This window comes from Tenrec ecaudatus, chromosome 9 (genome assembly GCF_050624435.1).
Source record: "Tenrec ecaudatus isolate mTenEca1 chromosome 9, mTenEca1.hap1, whole genome shotgun sequence".
NCBI classification, from domain to species: domain Eukaryota; kingdom Metazoa; phylum Chordata; class Mammalia; order Afrosoricida; family Tenrecidae; genus Tenrec; species Tenrec ecaudatus.
In genome coordinates, this window is record NC_134538.1 from 107,997,588 (window position 1) to 108,024,988 (window position 27,401).

Below are 27,401 nucleotides of genomic sequence, written 5' to 3' on the forward strand. Positions count from 1 at the left end.
TTGTTTTTGTCGTTGGTTTATTTTGTTGTTGTTGTTTTGTTTTGCTCTGTCTTATTTTTGCACATATTATTATCTCTGCAAGTCTATCTAGATAAGATAGGCAGGATAAACGATCTGGAAGAAAAAACAGTGGGACCCATGGTTGCGGGGGGACATGGGAGAGGGAGAGGCAGGGGGAAAGGAAGTGGGTGTTAACAAACCCAAGGACAAGGGAACAAAAAGTGATCTAAAATCGATGGCGAGGAAGATGTAGGAGGCCCGATAGGGCTTGATCAAGGCAATATAACCGAGGAGGAATTACTGAAACCCAAATGAAGGCTGAGCATGATAGCGGGACAAGAGGAAAGTAAAAGAAAATAGAGGAAAGAACTAGGAGACAAAGGCCATTTATAGAGGTCTAAATACAGGCATGTACATATGTAAATATATTTATATATGACAATGGGAAATAGAGCTATGTGCATATAGGTATAGGTTTAGTGTTAAGGTAGCAGATGGACATTGGGCCTCTATGTGAGCACTCCCTCAATGCAAGAAACCTTTTTCTGTTAACTTGGCATTCTAGTATTCTCACCTTCCCAATACGATCGCTGAAGACAAAGTGGGTGCAAAAGTGGTGAAGAAAGCTGATGGTGCCCGGTTACCAAAAGATATAGCATCTGGGGTCTTAAAAGCTTAGAGAGAAGCAAACGGCCATTTAGCTGAGAAGCAACAAAGCCCACATGGAAGAAGCAAATCAGCCTGTGTGATCACGAGGTGTAGATAGGATCAGATATGAGGCATCAAAGACCCGGAACAAAAAATCCTATCTTTGTGAATGAGGGGGAGTGTGGAGTGGAGACCCAAAGCCCATCTGTAGGAACTGGACATCCCTTACAAAAGGAGCTCAGGGAGGAGACGAGCCCGTCAGGGTGCAGTGTAGCACCAATGAAACATACAACTTTCCTCTAGTTCTTTAAAGCTTCCTCTTCCCGCCCCACTACCATGACCCCAATTATACCTTACAAATCTGGCAAGACAAGAGCATGTACACAGGTACAGATCAGAGCTGGAAACACAGGGATTCCAGGACAGATAAACCCCTCGGACCAATATTGAGAGTAGCCCTACAGGAGGATAAGGGTAAGGTGGGGGCAAATAAGGGGAACTGATCACAACGATCTACCTCTAACCCCCTACCAGGGGGATGGACAACAGAAAAGTGGGTGAAGGGAGACACTGAACAGTGTAAGACATGAAAATATAATAATAATTTATAAATTATTAAGGGTTCATGAGGGAGGGAAGGGGAAAATGAGAAGACGATACCAAGGGCTCAAGTAGAAAGAAAATATTTTGAAAATGATGATGGCAACAAATGTACAAATGTGCTTGATACAATGGATGGATAGATGGATGGATTGTGATAGTTGTACCAGCCCAAATAAAATTATTTAAAAAAGAAAAATGAAATAGGACACTTCACCCCATGCACAAGATCAAACTTAAAGTGTATCAAAGACCTGGAAGTAAAACCCCAGACTATCAGGACCATCAATGAAGGACTCAGGACAAACCAAAGCACCGTGACACAGCCATAGGGAAGGGTCCACGCACAGATGAAACTGAAATTGACAAGAGGGATATACTAAGGATACAACACCTGTGCGTGACAAAAGACTTCCCCAAGAGGGTAACAAGAGAGCCCACAGACTGGAAGAGGATTTGTAGCATAACACTACAGACAAAAGGCTTATTATGAAAATCCACAATACCCTCCTAGCCTGCAAAAGGAAGAAAACAGTTAACCCCCTTGGCAAGTGGACAAGACCTGAACAGAAGAAAGGAGAATGGCCAACAAACACTTGCCACGTGTTGAAAAGTGTGTCTTCACTCTGGATTTTCAACATACCACAAAACACTGCGGACATGGTTGATTCTTTTCACTAAAAGATAAAGTTTCCCCAACGTTAGGCCTCCTTACCCAGCAGGAACTGGGAGCAGCTGTCCTGCCTCGGATCAGAAGAGAGCATCTTATCAATCCCTGGGGGCTGTGCTCCAGGCCCCGTGCCGACAGGTTACGGCCTCGCGAGGCAGCCTGTCAGTAACGTACGCCTGGCACGGACCACTCCACCCAGCGTGTCAAGTCTTCTGTCAGCGTGCTCATTAGAACATGATCAGGTCACTGGGTCCTCTTCAAGTTCTCACCTGGCATTTGAATTTTCTGTCACCTTCACTGCGCTGATTCTTATGATTAAAAGGGAATACAGTGTTTCTGTTGCATCACCCACATTTTATGTTGTATTTTTTAGTGTCGTTCAAATAAATATTCAATTTAAGTTTTGTTTTTAAATAAAAGGAGGGTATCTGTTGAGGAACAGTGGTTGAAGGTGGGTAGACAATTTTTAGAAGAGAAAAAAAATTATAATTTCCAGCCAAGGGGCTAAGACTCATTCTTCCAGTGCAGCTGCAATTAACGTCCAAAGGACGGGAAGACGCCTGCGCCCCAGCCCTCCAGCAGCTGGCTCAGTCTTCTACAAACTCCTTTTTCAGTGGATACACTTTCACACCACACCTAATTCAGAGGCTCTACGAGCTTTCTCCCTCGACTAGCCGTGTAGAAAGCAGATGACAGCTCAGAGTGACCCACAGAATCAGACTGCAGTCACCGTCATCTTAGCCCTTTCTCATACCCAGTCCCATGTTTGCACAAGTGCTGGTTAGCGAGAGGTAAGGAAGTCATGAAGGGCAGTGTCCTCTCAGCTGTTGGCTGAGTGAGTGTAAACCCATGCCCTACGGGAACTGACGAGTTAGCTTTCTCCAAGATGTCCTGTAAATGTTACTTTTCCTTTCGGGGGCTGTCCCCAAGAAACTCACCCGTAGGTAACAGGGGTCCTTTTGTGGGTGACCTCAGAACGTGTTTGTTTGATGTTGGAAATGAACTTGTCAGTAATTAAAGACTCCAAGTCCACCTCGGTTTTACTCTCCTCCTTTTCCAGTCACTATTTAGATCCGAGGGGTACGGAAGCCGAGGGCTGACCTCGGAATTTAAATCTAAAGAAACTGTGGTCCAGTGCAAAGCAGTGGTCTTCTTGTCTTATGCGATCACCTTAATACGAAGTAGAATTTGGTTCTTTATTAACATGCGTGTTCTAAGAAACATTTTGTTGCTAGGTTAGAAACAAACTTCAAATGCACACAGACCTTCGGACCCCAGACCATGAAGATCTCAGACAATTTTACATAATGCCCGTGGTTCCAAGCAGGCAAACAGACAGAGCCCAGAGACATCTTTTCCAGATTCTTAAATTACTTAAATTTTACTCATCAGTATTTGCGTTTGAAGGCAGGCTGCACTGTGCTTAGAATGAGGGGAAGGTAAAAGAGGCAGGCTGGGTACAAGAAATGCTCACTGCTGAAGACGTCTCAGGGGGACTCAGACTCAACCTCTCACTGGCATGGAGTCAGTACTGACTCACATGAACCTGTTAGGATAGAGCAGATTCCCCCACAAGTTGAGTTGCAGACACTATCACTCTTTAAGAGAGCAGAACGTCCTCCTGTCTTTCTCCCAAGCGGCAAGCAGTGGTTTCAAACTGCAGACCTTGCAATTAGCAGCCCGATGCATGCCCACTGGCGAGAAGGGCATGCCAAATTCTTCTCAGGAGGGAGGTGGAAGTGTTTGGAAAGCACTGGCTAAGGCTCAGGGGCAGGAGGAACTCTGTCATACGAGGCGCCATGTTGCTATGCAACCTTATTTATTTAATCCCCATACCATGCCTCCGGTCGGTCTCCTTCCTCCACGGTACAGACAAGGAAACTGAGGCTGAGAGGAGTTTAGGAATTAGATGACGGTCACACCAGCCAGCTGAAGAAGCACAATTTGAAAAGAAGGTGAGCCTGTCTCCAATGTCCACACCGTTTACTCTTTCTAGAGCTGAAACACATCTCCCAACATTCTCCCTGCTGGCTGAGAGGCTGTCACCCCACCCGGAGGGTGTGGGGCAATTACTACGAATGTAATGAGCAAACTTTCCATTTCTTTTTATCCCTGTTGATCCTGTGTTTGATATCCACATCCTGTAGCATAGACAATCATATCATGTGTTCTATGAGATTTCATCAACAGGATACTACGAACCACTGCCTTACTGGGGACTCAGAGAATGCCTATCAGACCCAGGGGTGGCTCTTGCTGACACTTACTCATCAAACAGGTGGTCTCGATAGGCACCATGATAACAGTCTAGTCACTGAAATATCGACATGCACTCAAATCACAGCATAAATATTTTGAGCCCTGACATCATCATCATCAACAACAACAACAACAACAACAACAACCTAGTTATTTAAGCTCCCTGAACTCAGTTTCCACTTTGGAAAATTGGGACTAACAAGGACTACCCCATCTCACGGGGTTATTGGTAAGAAAATGAGATAAACAATACATATGAAGTACTTAACATACCATCCAAAGTCTACAGCACCAAGGAAACCTGAGTTCCCATCACCATGGGTTGATGAGCTTCTTTAATTTCCTTCTGTGTGAACATGAGCTATTAAAGGCGCTGCGCAGCAGGGTGAAAGTACAAAACTCACACGTGAGCAGTGCGTAGCATAGTACTTAGTTAACTGCCAAAGCTCAATTCATATTAGCTAATAATAATAAAAATACTCAAACTCACTGCCATTGAGTCAATGCCAACTCGCAGCGAGTCTACAGCACAGGGTAGAACTTCCTGCTGCCAGGTGACTTTCCAAGCCCGTGAAGAAAGCTCTGTCTTTCTCCTGTGGAGCGGCTGGTGGTTTCGAACTTCACACCTTCCAGGTAGCAGCCCACACATAACCACTTTCCTACGAGGACACCTAGCGAACAATACTCGTAGTGGCAGCAATGATTTAAGAAACTGCCCATTTACCTAGTCTGCCATCGTAGGACTTTTTGCTTTAGACATTTCCATGTCCTTTTGTCTGTTTAGCAGCCCTGAGGAAGCTGGCTTCTGTGTCACGTGGTATGGATATTTTAAAATACAGGCTAATGTATTCTTTGGAGCTATATCAATTTATAATCCCTTCAGGAACACGAAAGCACTTATTTCATCTTGCCACGAACAGGAATTGTTGTTTTGGAAAATATGCCTAATTGACTACACAGCTGCTCGAAACAGTGAAAATCGGATGGGAAGAGCCTCACAAGCCCCACCACACACCACACTTACACTCTCTGGCGCGGCGACTCAAAAAACAGGCTTATGGCGAAGCAGGAAGCAGCCACACACTTATGAAACAGAGTCCTTCACGCTCACTAAGAAAGGAGCCGCCTGGAAATGACCGTGGATCCCACTGTGCTGGGAGGCTACGTCAGCAGGTGGAAAACACACCATGATGTACGGCGCATCCTCATCAGTTCAGATGCTCACGACAAAAAGTGCTTCTGAAGGATTTAGTTATTTCGTTAGATGAAAAATGTCTACTTTGGGGGTTTGAACTATTGATGCCCCAAAGGGTTCTTTCTTACTGCGGCGAGGCATCCGTCTCGAAAGAGAGGTGGTGAGAGGCTCCAAAGCCAAGGGAATCAGCTAAAGGGGCACTGTCTCTCGCTGCGCAGGAAATCATTCCTCCCGAGAGGCAGTCCGCCCGGGCACAGAACTTAAACACACGTCAGCACATGCTCTGCAGCCATTTGCTTTCCATCCTTAACAAATGTGAAAAGGTTGTTTGTAAAATATAAAACAACACGCCTGTGAATCTCAGACTAGCACTGCACCTATATCTGTATTTATGTGAATTTCTGTGCATTCGTGATCTGAAGAGTCTATATTTTAAACCCATTTCTACGGAATCAATTCTGACTCCTCGCAATCCTCCCGGCCAGCAGAGACTTGCTCCCCGGGTTTGGAAAGTGGTGGTCTTGACGGAAGAAGTCCGCCACATCTTCCTCCCCAGGAAGCGGAAGGAGCTGGGAACCGTGGACCTTTCAGTTAGCAGCCTCCCCGCTGACCGCACACCACCAGGGCTCCTTACTCTGTATTACAGTACAATGAAAATTGATCTGCACTGACTGAGCTGACCCTGCATCAGTTAATGCCAACCAACTGGTAGCTGGTTAATTATTTCCCAATAAATAATAAAGAAGTTTGCTATATAGGCATCAATTAAGAGTATTTGAACAAAAATAAACAGCTGTTTCCTATTACTGTCTTTATTTTAGTTTGAAACACACTTGTATGTTGCTCAAGAATCCGAGCCTGCTTCAGTTTTCCGTTTCCTCGGCCACTCAGAACCAAGTTTCCATCCGATGGGTAAGGAATGGGGCCGGCTTTGAAGGCTGTGCCTTCTCTCCCTTTTAACAAAAGTGTAACTTTTAAAATTAATTTTTGTTTTACTTATATACATTTTAAGCTTTTGTTTTCACATTTGCTTTATTTCAGTTACTGGCGTTTGCGGCTGTTTGCCAGGTAGCACTCGTGTGAAATGGAAAGAAGACTTGGAATGCAGGGATGAGGGCACGGGAACCCCCACCCCTTCCCTGTGCAGCCTGCCTTCCAGCACTGCATAGCGTGGGCTCTCTGCAGTGGGAAGCCGTGAGCAGGAATGAATGTCCTTCCACAGTCCTTCTGTTCTCAAAGCATGCACTGCAACCATTGTGGCAAGAGCGGCCTTTCAGACAGAGCACATCTAATCATAACACCAACACAGAAAGATTCACTTTTGGAATGAGGTCTTACAGATGTACATGTTTCAGTATTAAAGGGAGCATGTAGGTATGGGCTGGCGCCAGGATTTCAATAGCCAAGAAATCCCAGTTCAAGGAAGAACTGACAATGGCTAAACATCTACTTTCAAGATCTGAAAAGACCAGAACAGTTTTAGGTGTTTAAAGCATAGTCTCTGAGCTATACTTTAAAATATATTATGTTCACGATTCAGTCCCACTTTAAAATAGACCAAAGTCAAATCTATTTGGTACCATTTTCCCTGGGTCAGGATTCAGTAGGAAAACCCAAGTTTCATATTACAGACACGATGAAGATGTCCAAAGCAATGAACATTTGGATGGAGGTGACCGTTCACAAAGATGGAGGTGTCCATTCAGCAGCTGCTGCCTCACTGGCAGTAAGAAACAACGGCAACACGGGTCAGACTTAGGGAACCTCAATAGACTCTTCTGCATACTTCTGCACATACACGGGTATTGTCTTCAATCACTACAGTTCAGTATTCTTAAGCGCAGGGTACCGAAGAATTTCAGAGAAGCCAAGTTTACCGCCTGAGGACACCAGTTGCTATGCAGTTGAGTCTGACTCCTGGTGACCCCATGGGTGCTTCAAGAGCAGACTTGTGCTTCCTGGGGGCGGTTCAGAGACCCTCTTCTCAGCAGTAGACTGACTGCCAGGCTTCATTATGCTTACTTTGGCTCCTCTTGGACTTGAACTTCCAGTCTTTCCAGTAGCAATCCATCATGTGAACTATTTGCATCACCCATGGACTCCCCAACGAGGACAACCACGAATGAAAGACGGGTAAGAAGACGGAGTAGAGGATTCTGGTCTCCAGACCTAGAGTCTTTCAATGTCAGTGTGCTAATCAGGCTTCAGAACAAAGATGGCTTCCTCTCCTTTCTGTTTCTTCTTGCATTGTCTGTCCTGAGGAGGAATCCAGTCTGCAGCTACCCGATAATACTGCCAAGTATGATATACAAATCCCCTCCAAAACACCCCCAGAGGTCCCTGTGCCTCTGAGTAGAAAAGTCTGCTACACATATGCATCTTCTGTTCTGTGCAAAGGCAATCTGATGTGGTTTCATTCAAACCTGGAAATTGCCCCTTTTTAAGTGACAGAAAGACTCTGGAAGGCTGGCTAACATTTGCACCCTGGAGACTCGTTATTCAGAATGCTCTACGATCACACTGACAGGTCAGCCTACTCAGAGAACACGACGAATACTACCGCACTGACGCGTGGGCCCTTCTGGAGAGAGCTCTGTGGACGCACAGCCCTCCCGGGCGCTCAGACACGCACTGCCCTTTCCCACACGAGCACCTGCTCAGGAATGCGAAGCACAGCGTGATGGCCAGACACAAACCCAAAGGCCAAGCGGTCAGAGCATCACCCCGGGGAGTGCGGGTCCAGAGTGTACGGGATAGCTGCCCAGAAGGTGTCTTTTAAAAGGGGGCTCTCTTGACAAGGACACATGATTAATATATGACATATAAACAGGAAATAGTAGCAGTAAGAGGAAGAGTATCCAAATAAAAAACATTTATAGGGCAGCCCCCCACCCTCCGCCCCAGGCCTCTTCCTCTAGGAAACCCGCATTGAGACAGCCCCCTGGTTCACCGGGCAGCCATGGGCTATCCAACCACGGCCATCTGGCAGGTACTCTGCCTTCCTTCCACTAATGAGCGTTGAGGCCGATTTTGCACTGTGCCTTTTTTCTTTTACATATCTTGAAGATCTTTCCATCGCGGAGAAAACAGTGAGACATGAAACCCTTAGGTCAAGCTCTTTTCAAAAGTGGACTACATCTCCCTGAAAAGCATCGACTTCAGAGAGGAGGGTTCGCTATGCGGAGCCGACGGCTGCTCATTACACGTGGACTCCAGCAGACAGAGTGGAGACGGGGCCGTGACTGGGGATCCAAGGACAAGGGAAGACGAGTGCCCGAGTGCCTCCCTCCTGGAAGTCAGGACTTGGCTGCTTCTTTCCCGCTCTCTGAACAGGAACAGGAACAATAAGCATATTGAATTTTGGGGGGCGGCTTTACCCTTGGTCCCTTCGAGGTCTAGCTCTGTGCTTCCAAAGCAGTAGGTGCATCTGGAGTCACTGAAGATGGGGCTTCGCTTCCTTGGTTGCATGTCTGAGCCAAAAGCAGACACCGAACGCTGGGCCACAGCAATCCTCGATGCGCAGGAGGGCCTCAGGAGTGGTCCCTGACTCCAGGACAACTGACTAGGCTTTCCCGGGTTGTACCTGCGGTAAATGCCGTGCGGTTCAGGTGTCAAGCACGCCACATAATTTTGCTTCTGACCTGGATGGTGAATCCCTTGGCAAGGGCTTGAAGAAGACTTGGAGACTCAGTCAAGTGGGCTTACGAAAAAGGCCACTTTGAACAGGGGCTGACCGTCTATGTGGGTTCGTACCACACACATGAAATCACTGAAGAAAGTAGTCATCTAGAAACAGTGTAAATTAATATTTATAAATCTTTATGGAAGAAGACAGCCTTAACGGTCTCTCTCAGAACAGCTCGTGGGTGGGAACTACCAACCTTGCAGTTAGCAGCCCCCAGCAGGCCGACTTATTAGTGAGTAGAGCCTCATAGTGGAACAGAATGTGCAGAGTCTGAATAAGGAAACAAGCAGGGAGTGCCTTCAGGAAGATATGATGGTCTGAAACCAGAAGGAACACTGACGAGGTGGGGGCCAGTAAGGAGACTGACCTGATTTGATTAAAAGGGACAATAGGCAAAAGAGGTTGACTTGGAGAAGAAGAGATTAGAGTACCAGAATTTTATCTAATGCAGACAGACAACCAGCAAAAGCACAAACCAGTTAGGGTAAAGTCAAATGGTATATTATGCAGAACATTCTCTGTTACATAAAGATGGCACTCTAGAAAAGAAACATACTAAGTATTGGTGACAGTCAACGGGGATTCTTAAAAATTAATTTCAGAGAATGTGTTTTAATATGAATACGGGAATAGTTAGAGACATTGAGAACTGCAAAGGCCATCGGGCATTAATCAAACGTGCATCTCTCTAGGGCATACCCCAAAATTGAATTTAATCCTTATATCTCAAATGAAACAAACCTCGACTGCTAACATGAAGGACAAGTATCCTTAACTGGGAAGTAATCTATTTCAATGACAAGGAATTTATGACATGTTTGCTTAAAATATTGGCTTAGCAGTGGTGCTATAACATAAATACCACAAATGAACAGTTTTAATAAGCAAGAATTTATTTCCTCACATTTGGGGAGCCTAGAAGTTCAAATTCAGAGTGCCAGCTCTCTAAATCGGCTTTCTCTTGGTTGGGTCCGGGGAAAGGTCTGGTATGCTTCCGGCGTGTGAAGGAGATAGCTGTGTGCACAGCATCGATCTTCCCCTGGTGTAAGAGCTCTACAGGGTCGGGGCTGCAGTCCAAAGGACATCACACTCCACGCCCAGCTCTTCTTTCTGGGTGGTGGTAGGTCCTTCTGATCCCCGCTGCTTCTCTCCCCTTTTATTTCTCACAAGGTGAAAGGCACTGCGGGCCACACTCCAGGGAAACTCTCTTTACCTAAATCTGGGTTATGAGAGGATTAAGGCTGCTGCATCCCACTCTCAACCATCTTCCTGGTTTCGCACCTCAGAACTGCCGAACCAGTGAAAGTCAGGGCCCAGTCAAGGTGACACATGATGTGGAGAGACACAATTCAGTCCATGACAACGCACACAACATCTCTATGGCTAGTTAGTGCTGTTGCTACTTCCAAAGCATACTTATCCTTCTGATAGTACTTAAAAAAATCCACTGCCATCAAGTCAAGGCAGACTCATGGCAACCCCCCTCCCCTCCCCGTGGCTTTCTGAAATTGTAACTGATTATGGGAGTAGCAAGGCCAGATGGTTTCGAACTGCTGACCATTCAGATCCCAGTCCATCACCTAACCACTACACCAACAGGGCTCCACTACACAGTACATAGTCTTCTAACAAAGATGAGGGAGAAACCCACCATTGCTGTGTGTGATGGCAGCGTTAATGGTGTAGGGGCGGTCACCTTTATAAAACACGCCAGAAACAGAACGTGGCCCGACTAGCACTCTAAACATGATGTCATGTTGCTAGTCCCAGATGCAGAGGAAGTCCCAAGTTAACGCTGTTCCTCTGCTGGTTCCCTGTGTTTCACTTTCCCCACGTCTTTAACACAACGGCGAGCTGCAAAAGACAAAATCCTTGAAACATGGAACTAATGTGAAGGAGGAAGAGGAGCTAAAGAGGGGGCAGCGTAATCTAAGCAAAAGGAAGATTGGTTCGCAGTTAAATTATGCCCAACCTCCACCTTCTAACAGGGCCTCCTAACAGGACCTTGCGGATTGGAACTTGGGTTCCCGTGAAGTGACCTCCAATTTCAGCACCAGATTATAATATAATTTCAGCACCAGAGTGAAGGGGAAATCTGGTGATGAACCAGAAAAAAAGACAAGAGATGTCACTTAGTGTGATCTTTTAAAGTTCTTGACAACTAACAAAAATGTCATTGGTTTAAACACCAGAAGAATTTGTGAGCTACTCCCAGCACATCTGTAACTATAGAATAAAATTAGGTCACCTATTTTTAATACTTACTTCACTCCTCGCTCAGGTTTAGGAAGATAGGAAATCTGCTCCTATGCAGAGCTAACCCTCGTTAGATGAGTCTTAATTACACGCTATCGTAAATCAATCCAGTCATATGACATTGGTCATTACTATGGTCAGACACAAAAGTGTTCCTGACTCACACAGCGTTTTCTTTACCTCAAGGTAAAGCAAGGAGAAGAAAAAGGAAAAGAAAAAGCCCATGAAAATAATGAGTTTATGGTCTGCAGGAAAACCATACTTTAAAAATGGCCTAGGTAGGAACCCACCTGTCCAATCAGATTGGAGTTATTTATTTGAGAAAAGAATCTCAAATATTTCATTGTCTATAGCTATAGTTTATTGTGCCAGCCTGGCCAATAAACACAAGTAGGATTAACTGAAGGGCAGAGGGATAAATGGCTCGGTGAGCCTCGCCTTGGTTGTTCTGTGCCTCAGTTTAAAGGGGTACACTACCTGTGGGATGCCTAGCCTGTGGACTGTGTCGCTGTAAGTTGAGGTCCCTTTAAGCCCACACGATTGGAATGTTCATCTCTGGAGCTGGGGACTGACAGCTGATGACAGTTGGGGACCTGCCCTGCAGTTTGCTGCCTGGGTATATATAGCCCAGCTCTCTCTATAGAAGGAGACTGGCAACTGGCAGCTCTCAAAACTTGAAGGACTGCTAGTGTCTCACTGCTTTATAATTTAACTGTTAATTTCTTGTATTATCTATCTGTATATTATTTAATGGTTTATTTCTTGAATTATATATCTGTCTTTGTAAATATATTTCTATATAATTACTAGCAATCTGGTTTGTCTCTCTAGAGAACCCTGTCCAATACATCTCTTAAGAAGAGACAGAAAAATAATATAACCTCCCCAAGAAAAAACCTGCTAATTTCCATTGATGATTTCTAAAACGTCTTTCTTTAAAATGCCTCAACTCCTGAACTTACAGAACAATACATCAGAAAGTAAAATACAAAGATATTTTAATAATTAGGAGAAACAAGTAGACCCAGACAAGAATTATCACTCCCCAAAAGCAACACCCCAAACAGAGAGAAATTCATTCAGTTCAACTCCAGGTACTGTGGACGTAACCACCTCCCTATAGAACAGTGGTTCTCAACTGTCCTAATGCCCTTAGATGCAGTTCCTCATGGTTGGTGACCCTGTTTGTGGGCGTATATGTGCATGTGGATGGACCGGCCTGGAGATGAGCGAGGAGCGGTGTCTCGGTTCCTAAGAGCATTGGAAATATGGTCTTAGGTGACCCCTGTGCAAAATTTGTTTGACCCCCAAAAGGGTCACGGCCCACAGGTTGCAAACCACTGCGATAAAAGAAGAGGCCGTGGGTAGGATTCTGCAGGAAAGGAAATGATTGAGTCTGTGTGGAACTTTAACCTGCCTCTCCTGCTGGCCTGGATCAATCAGATTTGGTACTAAATAAGTAGATTCATGCTCACAACAGCTCTGCTACTAAGCATCACTAGAAAAAGGTAGAACTCAACCATATTGCTGTGCCCTGGCTGACTGGCCCGAGCTTGGAGTCCTGAAATTCAAGTTCAAGGATGTTCTTTGTCCCGCACTGCCTACTGACTGTCAGGCCTCGTCAGTAAGCTGGGGCTTGGGCTCACTCTGTGATGAGAACTTACCACGTAGCTCGCAGCAGGTAGTGCCAGCGGCACCTGAAACAAGCACAGCTTCCCTTTCGAGGCAACAGTAAGCAATGGAGACGGGATTTACCCCCCTTCCTAAAACAACTACAACGTGAGAGAAGACGCATGAATGAATGGCTCTCAAGAATTTAAACAGCACACGATGAAGGGCAGCAATCCTTGAGAGACAGGGAACGAACACAGTTAGTTTCTAATCGGTCCAACTTACTACGTGGAGAACACGTCCCGGTGGCAATGCAGGGAGGGTACAGCCAGGTAGAGTCTGGCACCCTTTCTGAGTTCCAGATACACAGCCGGGGACACAGTGACTTCACAGCGGCTAGAGTTGCAGAGCGTCACAGGAGAGGGATGTGTACAGTGAGAAAACTCTGAAGATCTACAAGCGACATCCCTTAACCCTGCCGTTAAGCACTGGTTAGTGCACAGATCTGAGGAGACTACCTTACCAAGCATGATGTCCTTCTCCAGGGACTGGCGTCTTCTGACAACATGTTCGAAAGTATGTGAGACAAGTCTTGCCTCTAAGGAGCATTCAGGTTGTACTTCTTCCAAGGCATAGCTGGGCTTTCTTGGCAGTCCAGGGCACTTTCAATATTCTTCATCAACACCAGAGTTCAGATGCGCCGATTCTTCTTCAGTCTCCTTCTTCAACGTCCACCTTGCAGATGCATGGGAGGCGATGGAAAACACCATGGCCTGGGGCAGATGCACCTTCGTCCTCAAAGTTCTAGGGCAGTATTCCTGAAACTTTAGTTGAAAGTGCCTACTTATATTAAATATAGTCTCCACGTCCTCCCTGAACATTATTTAAAATCTTAGAAATGAAGTAGCTGGACCTTAAACAAGTAAAGGGACTGAATAATGCTCGTCAAATTGCAAATCCTTTTACCCTCACTTTGGCAGGTCTCTATTTCTTGGAGACAATTTAAAGTTTGAAGAGAGTAGGGCAGCGAATGAGGAAACCACAGAAGAATCGATGCATTTGAATAACGGTGCTGGTAAAGAATCCTGGAATGATCGCAAAGAATCCTGGAAGGATCGTGATCCGCCAGAAGAACCGGCAGATCCGTCTTGGAAGAAGTACAGCCAGTTTGCTCTGTGGTAGCCGGAACGGCGAGACTGTCTCGCATGCATGGGGCACGTTATCAGCAGAGACCAGTGGAATGTCAGCAAAGGAGAGGAAGACCCCGGAGGAGATGCAGTGGTTGCAACAGGGAGCTCAAAGTGAACAAGTGTGAAGGTGGTGCAGGACGGGGAGCGCTTCATTCCATTGTTAATGCAGCCTTTACGAACCACGACTGACATCGACAACAAGAAAGAACGCACTGCCAAGCAGCACTGGGAGAGAGCACGCAACACCAAGAAGGTAGGAACAGGAGGAGGAAAGAGGGGGGATGAAGAGATAAAAGACAGGGAGGGATGGAAGAAGAATAAATGAAGGCTGAGCAAAACTGAAAACTGAACAACAAACAAAGGACCTCCAATGCAGTCGAATTTAACCAAACTTAGATCTGGCCTTTATTCCAAATTTGTATGGAAAACTGCGGTTCCCCCTTCACCTTCCTGTCTTTCTCTCACCCCTGCTTATTCTGAATATTTCTTTAGCCACAAGAAATGCACACTTTCTGGGGGCGAGCTGGCTTCCCCTGGAGTCGGCAGAGCTTTGTGAAATGGGTCAGACACTACCTTCCTGGCGGGATGACTACAGCGGAGGCGCACCAGGGTGCCTGTGTGTTCCCAGATGCTCCGCAAGGCTCTGGGGTGTCCAGAGAGTGATCCCAATCCTCCACTGGTGTCAAGAGGCATGACGCTTTTCTAGGGAGGACGCCACCATCCTTATCTGAGCGCACACACACTGGCCACAACACTGCAACAGTTACATGAACTATTTAACAATATGTATTGTTCAAAATGAAGAAAAACAATCAGAATTTAAAATGCTCTTCATAAAGGAACGGCAACAACATCAAAGTACTGGCAGATGGAGGAAAACTAGAAAGGCATGTGTAAAAATGAAAATAAAGTAGCTGTGATTAGGGCGGTACAATTAACCTTTTATTTTCATGTCTGTTTTGCCAAACAATCTTTACTGATGCTATACTGTCTTTATAGGGGGGGGGGGGAAGGTGAGAAAGAGAAAGAAAACACAAAACCAATTTATCGACAGCTGTTAGCTTGAAGGCTTTTTCATTCTCCCCAGATGAAATGAAGTTGCGGTTTCTAGTCCTCTGGGAGAAAAGGGAAAATAGCAAATTCATTTTGCTCCTGTGGTGGGGGGTTGTAGCTGGGGTAGATGGGTTTCACTGCCAAGTACTGCGAGCACTTATGTGATTGTTATAGGTTTTATAAGTGTGTCTAGCTAGCAGCGCTGCCTGGAAATGTACAGTTTGGAAAGTCAGTAAGATAACCTAATCCTCGACTCCACTAGGTGAAGACAATGTAATGATGCGGCGTGCACTGCAGGGCAAGACAGGCTAGGGCCAGACTAACTCCCAGGAAGGCCTTGGCAGGGAGACTGTCTTAAAGGAACGATGTCCTGGGGTGTGTCACCTACAGGGGGTCTATTCTGTGTCAGGAAAGCAAATCATAGGCTGGACGAAAGAGTGACTCAGTACCCACCAGCCCAAGGGGGAGCAGCATCTTGGTGCAGTTAGTAAGCTGCAGGTGCCCTGGGTGGGCGTAGGCATCGAGGCTGCTGACAGAGTAGACTGTGCCTTTCTGAAGGACCGTTTGTCAGAATCAACAGTTTTCAGGACGCACCTAGCAGTGCTCTTCCAGGAATCTTTGTTGCAGCGAGAATGCATAATAGAAGTGCCGAAAGCCCAGGAGATGAGCAAGGATGCGCCCACAGAACGCTCTTTCTTCTTCTTCTTCTTTTTATTAAATCATTTTATTGGGGCTCATACAGCTCTTATCACAGTCCGTACATACATCAATTGTGTAAATCACTTATACATTCGCTGCCCTCATCATTCTCAAAATTCACTTTCCGCTTAGGTTCCTGGAATCAGCTCATTCTGCCCCCTTCCTCATTAACCCTTAATAATTTATAAATTATTATTTTATCTTATCTTACACTGCCCAGCGTCTCCCTTCACCCACCTTTCTGTTGCTTATCCCCCAGAGAGGAGGGTATATGTAGATCCCTGTGATCGTTCCCCCTTTCTACCCCCATCCCTCCTGGTATCGCCACTCTCATCGTTGGTCCTGAGGGGTTCATCTGTCCTAGATTCCCTGTGTTTCCAGTTCCCATCTGTACCGCTGTTCATCCTCTGGTTTTACCAGGTTTGCAAGTTAGAATTGGAATCATGATAGTTGGGGGGAGGAAGCGTTTAAGAACTAGAGGAAGGTTGTGAGTTTCATTGTTGCTACACTGAACCCTGAGTGACTCATATCCTCCCCACTACCCCTCTGCAAGGGATGTCCAGTTGTCTACAGATGGGCATTGGGTCCCCATCATGTGTTCCCCTCATTCAGAATGATAATGATCCCCCCCCGATTTTGGTGCTTGAGACCTGGTCCCCTCGGCCCTTCATGATCACACATATTGGTGTGCTGCTTCCATGTGGGTTTTGTTGCTTCTGGGCTAGATGGCCGCTTGTTTACTTTCAAGCCTTTAAGACCCCAGACGCTATATCTCTCAATAGCTGGGCACCATCAGCCTTCTTCACCACACTTACTTATGCACACATTCGTCTTCAGCGTTTATGTGAGGAGGGTGATCACACAATAATGGTTTTTGTTCCTTGGTGTCTGCTACCTGATCCCTTCTACACCTTGTGTTCACACAGGCGTGTGTGCTTCTTCTCTGTGGGCTTTGTTTTTCCGAGCTAGTTGGCCGCTTGTTTGCCTTCAAGCCTTTAAGACCTCAGATGCTATATCTTTTGATATCTGGGCACCATGAGCATTCTTCACCATGTTTGCTTATGAACATGTCTGTCTTCAGTGATCATGTCGGGAAGGTAGGTATCATGGAATGACCATTTAGCTGAGCAAGGTCCTATTGTATGGAGGGAGTGTGCGTGAGGAGGCCCAATGTCCACCTGCTACCCTACTAATAAACCTATAAATATATGGACATAGATCTATTTCCCCCATAATCATAAATATATTTACATATGTACATGTCTGTATTTAGGCTTCTCTGTATGCACTTTGCCTCCTACTCCTTTCCTCTATTTCCTTACGCTTTCCTCCCGTCCCACTACCATGTTCAGCCTTCATTCTGGTTTCAGGAATTCCTCTCAGTTACCTTGCCCCTGGTCACTCCCTACCAGTCCTCCCATCCCCTCCCTCCACTGGTTTTGAACCACTTGTTGTTCCCTTGTCCCTGGGTTGGTCAACACCTCCTTTCCCCTACCTCCCACACTCTCATGTTGTTCTGGGACCGTTGGTCCCGTTGTTTTCTTCTCATATAGTTTGTCAAGTCTATCTTATCTAGGTGGACCGGCAGATATAGTAATATGTGCATAAAATTGAGGATGGCTTTGACAGCACCAAAGCGGCACATAAGAACGTGGCATCAACAGCAGCAACACCGACAAGCTAACAAACAAAAAAGCCACTGACATACAAAATTTAAAAGAAGAGAAAAAAAGAAAAGAAAAACTAAAAAGACAGATAAAAAGAAAAAAAAAAAGCCCGTTAGTAGTTCAAGGTACATTTGTTGACCTTTAGGAGTGTTTTCCGGATGATTCTGATGGGGTGCCACGTCCTGGCCTCAAAGTCCATCCTTTACACTCCCTCAGGACCTCTTTGCTCTGCTTTCCCCGCCACTCCATTGCACGTCCCCAGTGTTTTGCCTCAGTGTAGTGGGGTCAGCTCAGTTGCACATCCCCACTGTGTCTCCGGTGCTGTCCTGTGTAGGGCCATGGGTCAGTGCAGGATGTCGCATCTCGCCGTGGGGCTGGCTATATGGGCCTCTCTGTACATTGGGGAACACTCTGCCTTCTATGATTAGAAACCACACTAACAAGAAGACCTCTGGGGGCATCCTAAATACTTGGAACTCCAATGGCAAACCAGCATACCGGGCCAGCACTGCTCCTGTGAGTTTCTAAGGCTGTTAACTCTTCACGGGAGTAGAAAGTCCCATCTTTCTCCCGAGGAGCAGCTGGTGGTTTCAAACTGCTGACCTTGCAGTTTATAGCCTAGTAAGTAACCACAATGTCATCAGGGCTCCTCTAAATGAGCAGGATGAGGAGGGATAAGCGAGTCTGCCATAGAAAGGATCGTCCTGCAGAATGGCAGAGGGATGTGAAGTGACTTGTTGGAGACAATGTGAATGATGGGTCAGAATGAAGGAAGTATATTCACTAAATTGTTCACGGCTGTTGCCAGGGAAGGGACTGAAACCATGCCAGGGAGAGGACGTTTAACTTTTAAATCTGCATACTGGAATTATGACTCCTTTTTCATTTAATGTTTTGAAAAAAAAACCACACTAAAAGAAAAGTCTTCCAGGATATATCAGTATACAAAGAAAACGGAAAGGAAAATGGGGAACAATCACATTTTAAAAGTCAGGTTTTATAATACAGGTGTTGGCAGTAATAAAGTCTTATATGGTAAAATGCATCTTTTTTCTGAAAACCAAGGAAGATAAAAATCAGCCTGAGTTCAAGGACTCTCTTTCTGCTACCCCCTGTGAGTGGGCTGACCCGCAAGTTCCTGGACAAAGGCCGCTGGGCTGCAGTTGGGGACTCCCTGCTTACACGTGGTGAAGCACTTGGCTGCTCACTACAAGGTGGGTGGCTCACACTCCCCAGCTGCTGCATGGGACAAAGATGTGGCCGTGTGACAGCCTTGGGGAGTATGTGGGGCTGGATGAGCCTGATGGCATGGCAATGCAGCAACTCCCAGCTACTGCTAGCTCAAGTTCTAGACTCACAGCATCCGACGTGGCGGAGTAAAATCGTCCCACACAGTGTCTAGGCCAGCGGTTCTCAACCTGTGGGTCACGAGCCCTTTGAGGGTCAAACGACCCTTTCATAGGGGTCTCCTGATTCATAACAGTAGCAAAATTACAGTTATGAAGTAGCAATGAGCATTTTTTAAGGTTAGGGGGTCGCCACCACATGAGGAACTGTATGAAAGGGTGGTGGCATGAGGAAGGTTGAGAACCACTGTTCTAGGCTATCATCCGAACCAAAGCAGATCCCTAGAATTCTCTTCAGCAGAGCCACCGAGTTCGTTTGAACCTGCTAACTGCTGGTTACCAGCCAGGGGACGGACAGCACAGAATATTGCAGAATGACTTCAGGCGGGAGCCCTGGTGTCAGCATGAGTATCTTTAGGAACTAAACCATGAAATGGTGAAGGTAAGAAAGAAAGGCAGGAAAAACCAACGACCAAGAAAAGTTCCAGTTCTTTTTCGGATTAAAATAGGCATGGCTCTGCTCATTCTCCACCTAGCCAACAGCCTGGAGCAGCTCCCAACGGTCTGACAGTCCGGGGCACTGCCGGGCTGCATGGTCGGGCGGCGTCCGCCCACAGGGACGGCTGACACACTATTTTTTAGCAGACTCGTCTGGACAAGCCTGTAACCATGACCACCTCGAGGGTGGGACAAGTTTGGGTGTCTCCATGAGTCGCTTCAGAGTTTAAGCTACAGCCGCCCACATCCCAATCTGTTTAGTGCCATGTGGACCTAAAGAAAAATCCGGTTTGATCCTAAAAATACTGTTTGCCTCACAAGGTACTGTCTTCTGTGGCTCTGCCACACAAGCCTCTGTTTTACATCAAATCCATCGCAGATGCTAATTCTGTGTCGGACTGGTACAGCGACCACACCCTGAAATATGAAATCATAAACCTTAAAAAGCTGCCAACATGTCTCATTTTCTCCAGGAGGAGCAAACTCAGTTTTAAAATGCTTGGATCCCAAGGCTTCCTGACCAAGAAGCAGTAGGATGGGAGTTGTACCCTTACTTTCTTGTTCTTCCTTTGATTCAGAAAGATAGATTTTTCTTCTCCTTTATTGTATACTAAAATTATTATACATAGTCACATGTGGTTTAAAAGAAAATCGTTGAACTTTTCAATAAGCCTTCAAGTTAAGGATTATTACAACTATCCATGGAATGCGTCTCAGTTCCCAAGACATCCTGCCCTGCCTGCTTTTGATCGCTGAATATTCCTCTCGTGGTTGCTGACACAATGTGCAGTGCCGTGCAGTGCTGGAGGGACCCTGGAGAAGGCACGGCCATGAATAATAGCCAGTGGAATTTACTTTTCAGCCTTCCAGAAAGTCAGTGCTTTTCTGGACCCCCGCCTCAGGACTGCCCCAACCCACCTATTTCTTCTGGCAATGCCCTGCCCACCAGCTTTGGCCCATTGACACTGGAGGGCGGTGTCCAGTCAGCGGTTCTGCACCAGGTCTACCCTCCCAGCCTCAGTGACCCCCTCATACAACCACACCTCCTCACAGGAGAGGGCAACCCCAACCTTGCAAGATTTATGTAAGGTCTCCAAGGCTTTTCATAAGGCAGAAGCTGTTAAAAATAGAATGATGTGTAATTTATCAATTTTCTCTTAATGGCTCATGCTTTAGAAGTTTTGGAGTTTTACATTTCGATCTAGAAGTAACCTAGAGGTTAATTTTTCTATGTGTTATAAGAATTAAAGTTCTCCTACCCCCCGGTTTTCCTAGGGAGTCTGCAAATGAATATTCAATATTCTAGGACCATTGATGGAAAGAATATCCTTTTCTTATTGAGTTATCTTGGCACTGATGTCAACAATAAATCAACTTCTGTCAAAGAAAATATGGGAGTTTATTTCTGGACTCATTTCTACTCCACTGATCTGTAGATCTATTTTTTATATTAGCTGGGATTTAATTCATATATCATTCCTTACTTCAATCACATCAAGCAGTATGTACAATTGATACCACAATCAGTTTCCAAACATTACTTTTCTACACGGACTCCTTGACATTGTCTCCCTTTTACCCCCCACCAGTGTACCCCCCACCCTCTGAACCTCTTATTCTCTTTGCTGTCCCTATAGGCTCTTCAGTCCTGAATTTCATATACTGAAAAACAGAAACGCATATAACACAGCTTCAAGAGGGTGATATCCATTGACACAACACCTCTCAGATATACTCCACTATGAACAACAAACACAACCAAAAGTATTTGAGAAACCATATCAGATCCAGCTTACAGCATATGGGGAATCTACTGATAGCATTCTAACTATTCAGGTCAGATTTATAATTTCGGTCTTATTGTATATCTATTCTTATGTCAATAACATAATTTTGGCCATTAATTTTTTTAACTTAAAATGAAGTAGTGAAGTATCCAGTGTGTTCTTTTGTAAAATTGTTTTCACTCTTTGAAGTCTTTAAGAATACCCACATAAATTTTAGAATCAGCTTGACAATTTCAATTTTTAAAATAAGCTTGTTGGAATTTTGATTTGGAATGGGAACAAATCTGTAGAAAGTGTTTTGGAAAAAAATGACAATAGTGAGTTTTTAAATGCATAAATCTGGTCTATTTCCCCATGACAGTTATCTTTTTAAAATGTCAACAGTGTTTTACAAGTTGCCAATTACAAATAATGTCATTATTTTATTGAATATATCCTTAAGTAGCTTATGATATTGATGTTGTAATTGGCATTAAAAAATTCAACTTGCAATTGTACCAGCAGTTCTGATTTATTTAAGTTAGGATAAGCCATACTTATGCCCTCTGTTTCTTGTTTTTTGTGTGTGCATTTTTTTCCAGATCATATTGTTATTGTTAGGCATGCTAAGAGTTGTGATGAACTGACTGCTAACCACAAGGTTAAGGAAGTTCTTTTGTATGTCTAGTGAGCTGTGAGATTTAATAAGGAATAGATGTCTAAATTCAACTATTCTTTTCTGTCTATATTGAGATGCTCAGATATTTATTACTGTCTGTTCTGTTGATGTGGTGAATTACTCTGGATGATTTTCTTGAGGTTGAAAATCTGGGTTCTCTAGAGATGCATATGTATGTGTATGTGTATGTGTATATGTATATGGAGATGAGAGAGAGAGAGAGAGAGATTGATTTCCATCAAGAAACTGGGCCACACAGTTGTAGAAGCTGGTGAGTGGAGTCCAGTTTCAAGTCTGTGGGCCAAATGGTAAGCAGGAGGGAGAGTCCTTCAGGGACTAATCAACCCAGGATCTGCGTGGACAGCACAGACTGCAGAGGCAGATGAATCCAAGTCCAGAAGATCAGGCTCTTGACTAAAGAGGCAAATTAATTTAAGGTTTGCAGGTCAGATGGCAGGCTGCTGATGGCTCTCAAGATGCAGACGCAATAAGACAAGTTGTGACTCAAGTCCAAGAACCAGAAGCTGACAGGTCAGATGTAGGACACAGACCCAGAAGAAAATAAGCAGGCTTTCTACAACATCTCCTCATCTAGGAAGGAGACCACACTTGCTCTGGAGTTGACTGGAGTATGGAGGTTGCACTCCACCCTAATCATTTTACAACTGCTTGGCGGCACCCAGCAGATCCAGTCCTGGGGTTGATTCCATTACCTTAGATCACATCCTGGAGGATTACCAGGCCTCAACTACCAACCACTGAAAATTCTGACCCATCCAAGTTGACACTAAACTCAACTATTGCAACCAGCCTTGCGTTTACTGATGGAACCCTGCTTGGCCATTTTTAGGTAGTTTAATTCAATTAAATGAAATGACTAATATTTTGTTAATTCCAACTCATAGATCTTTCTCTTTCTATTTTGCTATATTCATTAGACATATGTCTTTGATATTCTTACCAAGCTTTGTCTGGTGAGGTGGCACCATATAATGATCTGGCAAACAACCCCACCTTTCTAGTGATTCATGAAGATTTTGTATGGAATTGGTATTGGATATTCCTCAAATATTTAATAAAATTCACAGAAGAAGCTCCTTGGACCTGATGTTTTCTTAGCAGGAAAGTTCTGACCCATAAATTCAATGTATTTAATAGACAGAGGACTTTCATTTCTCAACATATTCTTAGGTAAGCTTTGATATTTTCTATAGTTCAAAGAATTTGTCCATTTTATCCAAATTTACTGCTATAAAGTGAAATTTACTGCCATAAAGTTACTTATAACAGTTACTGATTGTCTCTTTCTGTCTTCAAAACTACAGCGGTGTCTTGTCTTGGTTTTCTTTCCCACTGCTCTCCCCATTTATGATTCCACTGATTTTCTTGATTATTTTGGTTAGAGGTTATTGATTATTTTAAAGAACCAACTTTGAGTTTCATGGACATTATTAGTTTCCTGTTTGCAAACCATCGATTTCTTTTATCTTATTTATTTCTGCTTGATTTGAGCTTAATTTTATTTTCCTTTGCTAGTTGCTATAACAGAGAGTCAGGCTCCATCGCGTGTTCTTAGGGTGTGTTATCAGGGGACTCAGGTCCTCGGGAAGATGCTGACAATTGGTCCAGCAGAGGATCCACAAAAAGAGGAACACCCTCCGGGCAAGGGACTGATAAAGTGGCTGCAACAGGGCTCGAGCGTAGCACCGAAATAATTATTCTCTTCTAACGACAGCTTTAATGTTGTAGGATTTCCTTACAGGCACTGCTTTGACCGCATACCACACATAACACGCTGCATTTTGGAGAATTCATTGATTGTTTCAGTGCTGTTAATCTAAAGTGCCCAGTCATTAAGAGGTGTGAAGGCAAGGATTAGCATTATCTTTTATTTCAAAATAATCATTTGAGTGGCAAAATTAACTCATTGTCTTGTAGTACTCTTCCCCACTTTCTCCTGTTAATAATCATTTCCCCTGACTTTTATCTCCGTATGTGGTCATCCAGCAAGAATCTCTCCCAGCCTGAGCACCTGACTCTGGCCATGCGCAAGGGTTCCACACAGAGGTGACGGTGTGTTGTTGGGTGCCGTCCGGTAGGGTCTGACTCACAGTGACCCTATGCACAGCAGAACACCACCACTCCCACTCCCGCACCAGCCTCACAGTCGTCCCAATGCTTGAGCCCATTTTGACAGCCACGTGTCAAACCATTTCACCGAGGGCCTTCTCTTTTTCGCCGCCCCTCGACTTAAAATGCTGTCCTTCTCCAGCGCTGGTCTCTCCTGACTACCTGGCCAAAGTCTGGCCATCCTCACTTTTAAAGAGCATTCTGTTTTCTCTTTCCAAGGCAGACCTATGTGTTCTTTTGGCAGTCCATGGCACTTTCATCACTAGCAGCGTAACTCAAAGCCTTGATTCTTCTCCAGTTTTCCTGATTTAATGTCCCAACCTTTACATGCACATGAGACATCTGAAAATACCATGGCGTGAGTCAGGCCCACCTTTGTCCTCAAAGCAATACCTTGGCTTTTCAGTATCCTAAAGAGTGGTTTTGCATTTGAAATGTGGTCCTGGAGAAGAATATTAAAAGTACCACTACCATATTGTTCTTCATATAATCAAGTTTGATTATTTGATCAGTATGCAGATTGAGTAAGCATGGATAAGAGGATGCAACCATGATGCACATCTTTCCTGATTTAAGGCATGCAGTATTTTCTTGTTGTTCCAATAACTGCCTCTTGGTCCTATATACAAGTTCCTCACACACAATGAAGTGTGTGGACTTCCCACTCTTCTCAAGATTATCCGTAGTTTGTTAATATCCAGAGAGCTGAATGCCTTGGCATAGTCAATTAAACACAAATAAACATCTTTCGGTAACTCTCTGCTTCCAGCCAAGATCCATTTGACATCAGCCATGCTATATCTTGTTCTACAACCTCTTCTGAATCCAGCCTGAACCTCTGTCAATGCACTGCTGCAATCTTTGTTGATGATCATCAGAAAATTTTAGTTGGAAGTGCTAGAGATATGTTTCTCTAGTTTGAGCATTCTGGTGAGCCACCTCTCTTTGAGACGGGTACAAGCATGGATCTCTCCCAAATTTCCTGGTACAGATGTGTGAGTGGCGCCAGTGCTTCATCAGCTCCGTGAAGCCTTTCGGTTGGCATCGCTTCAATTCCTGGAACCTTGGCCTTGGCTACTGCTTTCAGGGCAGCTTGCCCTTCTTCCTTCCTTGTTCACATGCTCCCTCTAGAAAGGGTTGAATGTTGACTCGTTCTTTTGGGGACAGCGAGTCTCTACATTCTTTTCATACTTCCGGTATCATTCAGTATTTTTCCTATAAATTTTCTTTCAATATTTAAAGTCGAGGCTTGAATTTTTCACTGGGTTCTTTCAGTTTAAGGTATGCAAGATATGCAGGGTGTGCGCTTTTTGTTTTCTACCCTCGATTTTTGCAGATTTCATTTTATTCATTTTCTGCCTTCGTAAGGCCCTTTTGCCTCCTTAATGGATGATGTTCTAGAGGTCTTCTGCCATTACTATTCCGTGAGTGAAATCTGGTCTTTAGATGGTCTCATCATTCCGGTACGATATTTTCAAGGTTGTATTCTTGGGTTTTGTGGACCTGTTTGAATTTTCTTCAACTTCAGCCTGAACTTACATCTGCGCAATGTTCCACAGTTGGCCCCTGACCTGATTTTAGCTGCTGATATTGAGCTTCTCCGTGGTCTCTTCACACAGATGTAGTTAATTTGATTTCTGTGTATTCCATGTGGAGAAGTTCAAGTGTATAGTTGCCTTTTGTGTTGTTGAGAAAAAGGTATTTGCAATGAAGTTGTTGACCTTGTAAAATTCTGTCATGTGATCTCCGGCTTCATTTCTAGCACCAAGGCCGTATTTTTCGACTGCTATCCCTTCCTCTCTCTTTCCTAGTTTTGCATACCATTGCCAATAACAATCAGTGTATCTTGATTGCATGTTTGATCAACTTCCACTGAAGATGTTGATAGAACTATTCCATTTCTTTCTCACTAGCTTTTGTGGTTGGGGCATGGATTTGAATAATAGTGGTATTGACTGGATTTCTGTGTTTGTGAATAAGCTCAATCCTATCACAGGCAGCTCTGTGCTTTAAGACAGCTCTTGGAATTTCCTTTTGGACAAGGGATGGTATGCGATTTCTCTTTAGTGTGTCAGCCCTGGCACCATAAACCATATGCTTCTCTGATTCAACATAGTCAATACCAGACCATTTCGGCTCATTAGTAGCGTTATGTGTTCCCTTTCATTTTTTAAAGACTTCTAATTTTCCTAGATTCACACTTCATGCACTCCAACTTCCGGTGATTAATTGATGGTTGTTATGTGTGTCTTCTCATTTTCAGTCATATTCCATCAGCTAATGAAGGTCCTGATGGCTTTCTCCATCAGTGATGTTAGGTTGTCTCTGCTTTTCGAAGGTGGCTCTTCCTCAGTCATAGGTTGAGTGCCGTCTGACCTGGCAGACTCATCTTCTGGCACGATCTGGGACTCCATGCTGTTCCAGTCATTAAGCTTTCTGTAACTGACGCTGTTTCAATGTTATCCATATGGTTTCCAGTGGCTAATTCCTTTGAAGTGGGCACGTATTCTTTCCTCATAGTTTGTTCTTAGTCTGAAAGCTCTGCTGAAACCTGTTCACCCTGGGTGACCCTGTTGGTATTTGAAATACCAGTGACATCGTTTATAGAATCACTCACAGTAATACACAGGTCACCACAGTATGACAGACCGACAGACAAGTGGTGAATTTTCTAGGTCATGCCTTAAGAGAAATCTCCTCGGTACCTACCACGTGCTGTCGCTGTTACCAAGGCCACATTTATGTGCTTGGTGGTAATATCACGGGAAACTGGGGCCTGCAGAGGGAGACCACCTGAGACCCTTGTTAATATGTTTCAGGTGGAACAGGGGCCCCACGACCATCCACCAATAACTTGTACTGTACACAAGAGAAATGTGTCTTTTATTTTTCTTTCACACATGATATTTCTCTGTCTTTTAAAGTAGTCAAACCAATATGATAACTAATATGTTTTTAATTCCATTTGAAAATTGTAGGAATATTTACCAAGGTAGAAAGAGTGGCAAAATGGAGGTGAGATATTGTCTTTTGACGTGACAAGGTGAGATCCAACGTTGACTCGGGCAGTATGATGGAGAATTATGGGTCAAATAACACTACGTTAGCATTAGAACTGATGAACCTGTGATGCACAGTCTGAGAAAGAGGAAAGAATTAAGAATGAATTCTGCATTGGTTCACTACTGAAATACGCAGACTTGGGAGGTACAGAGTAGAGTGCTTTCATGGGCAATATATCACAAGCCACGGCTTAAACTGATTCTATCTGATGTTCTTATTTGACATCCAGGAAGTGGGATTAACCAGAGCTGGAAGTTAGTACCCAGCACGCTGCCCCGTCACTGTGCGCTTCCTCGGCTTTCTCTTTGACCTGAGAGTGCGGCCCTTGAAGGCACAGCCGGGTCTTATTGATTGTGACGGCCCGAGCCAGTCCTAACACAGAACCT

At 44.7% G+C, this 27,401-nt stretch overlaps 1 protein-coding gene across 2 annotated transcripts in view; it reads right to left on the reverse strand.

Annotated features, from left to right (window-relative positions):
- Positions 1-27,401, reverse strand: part of CDK14 (cyclin dependent kinase 14) — a 671,591-nt gene that overhangs the window by 198,593 nt on the left and 445,597 nt on the right. The gene's annotated exons all lie outside the window — the stretch shown is intronic.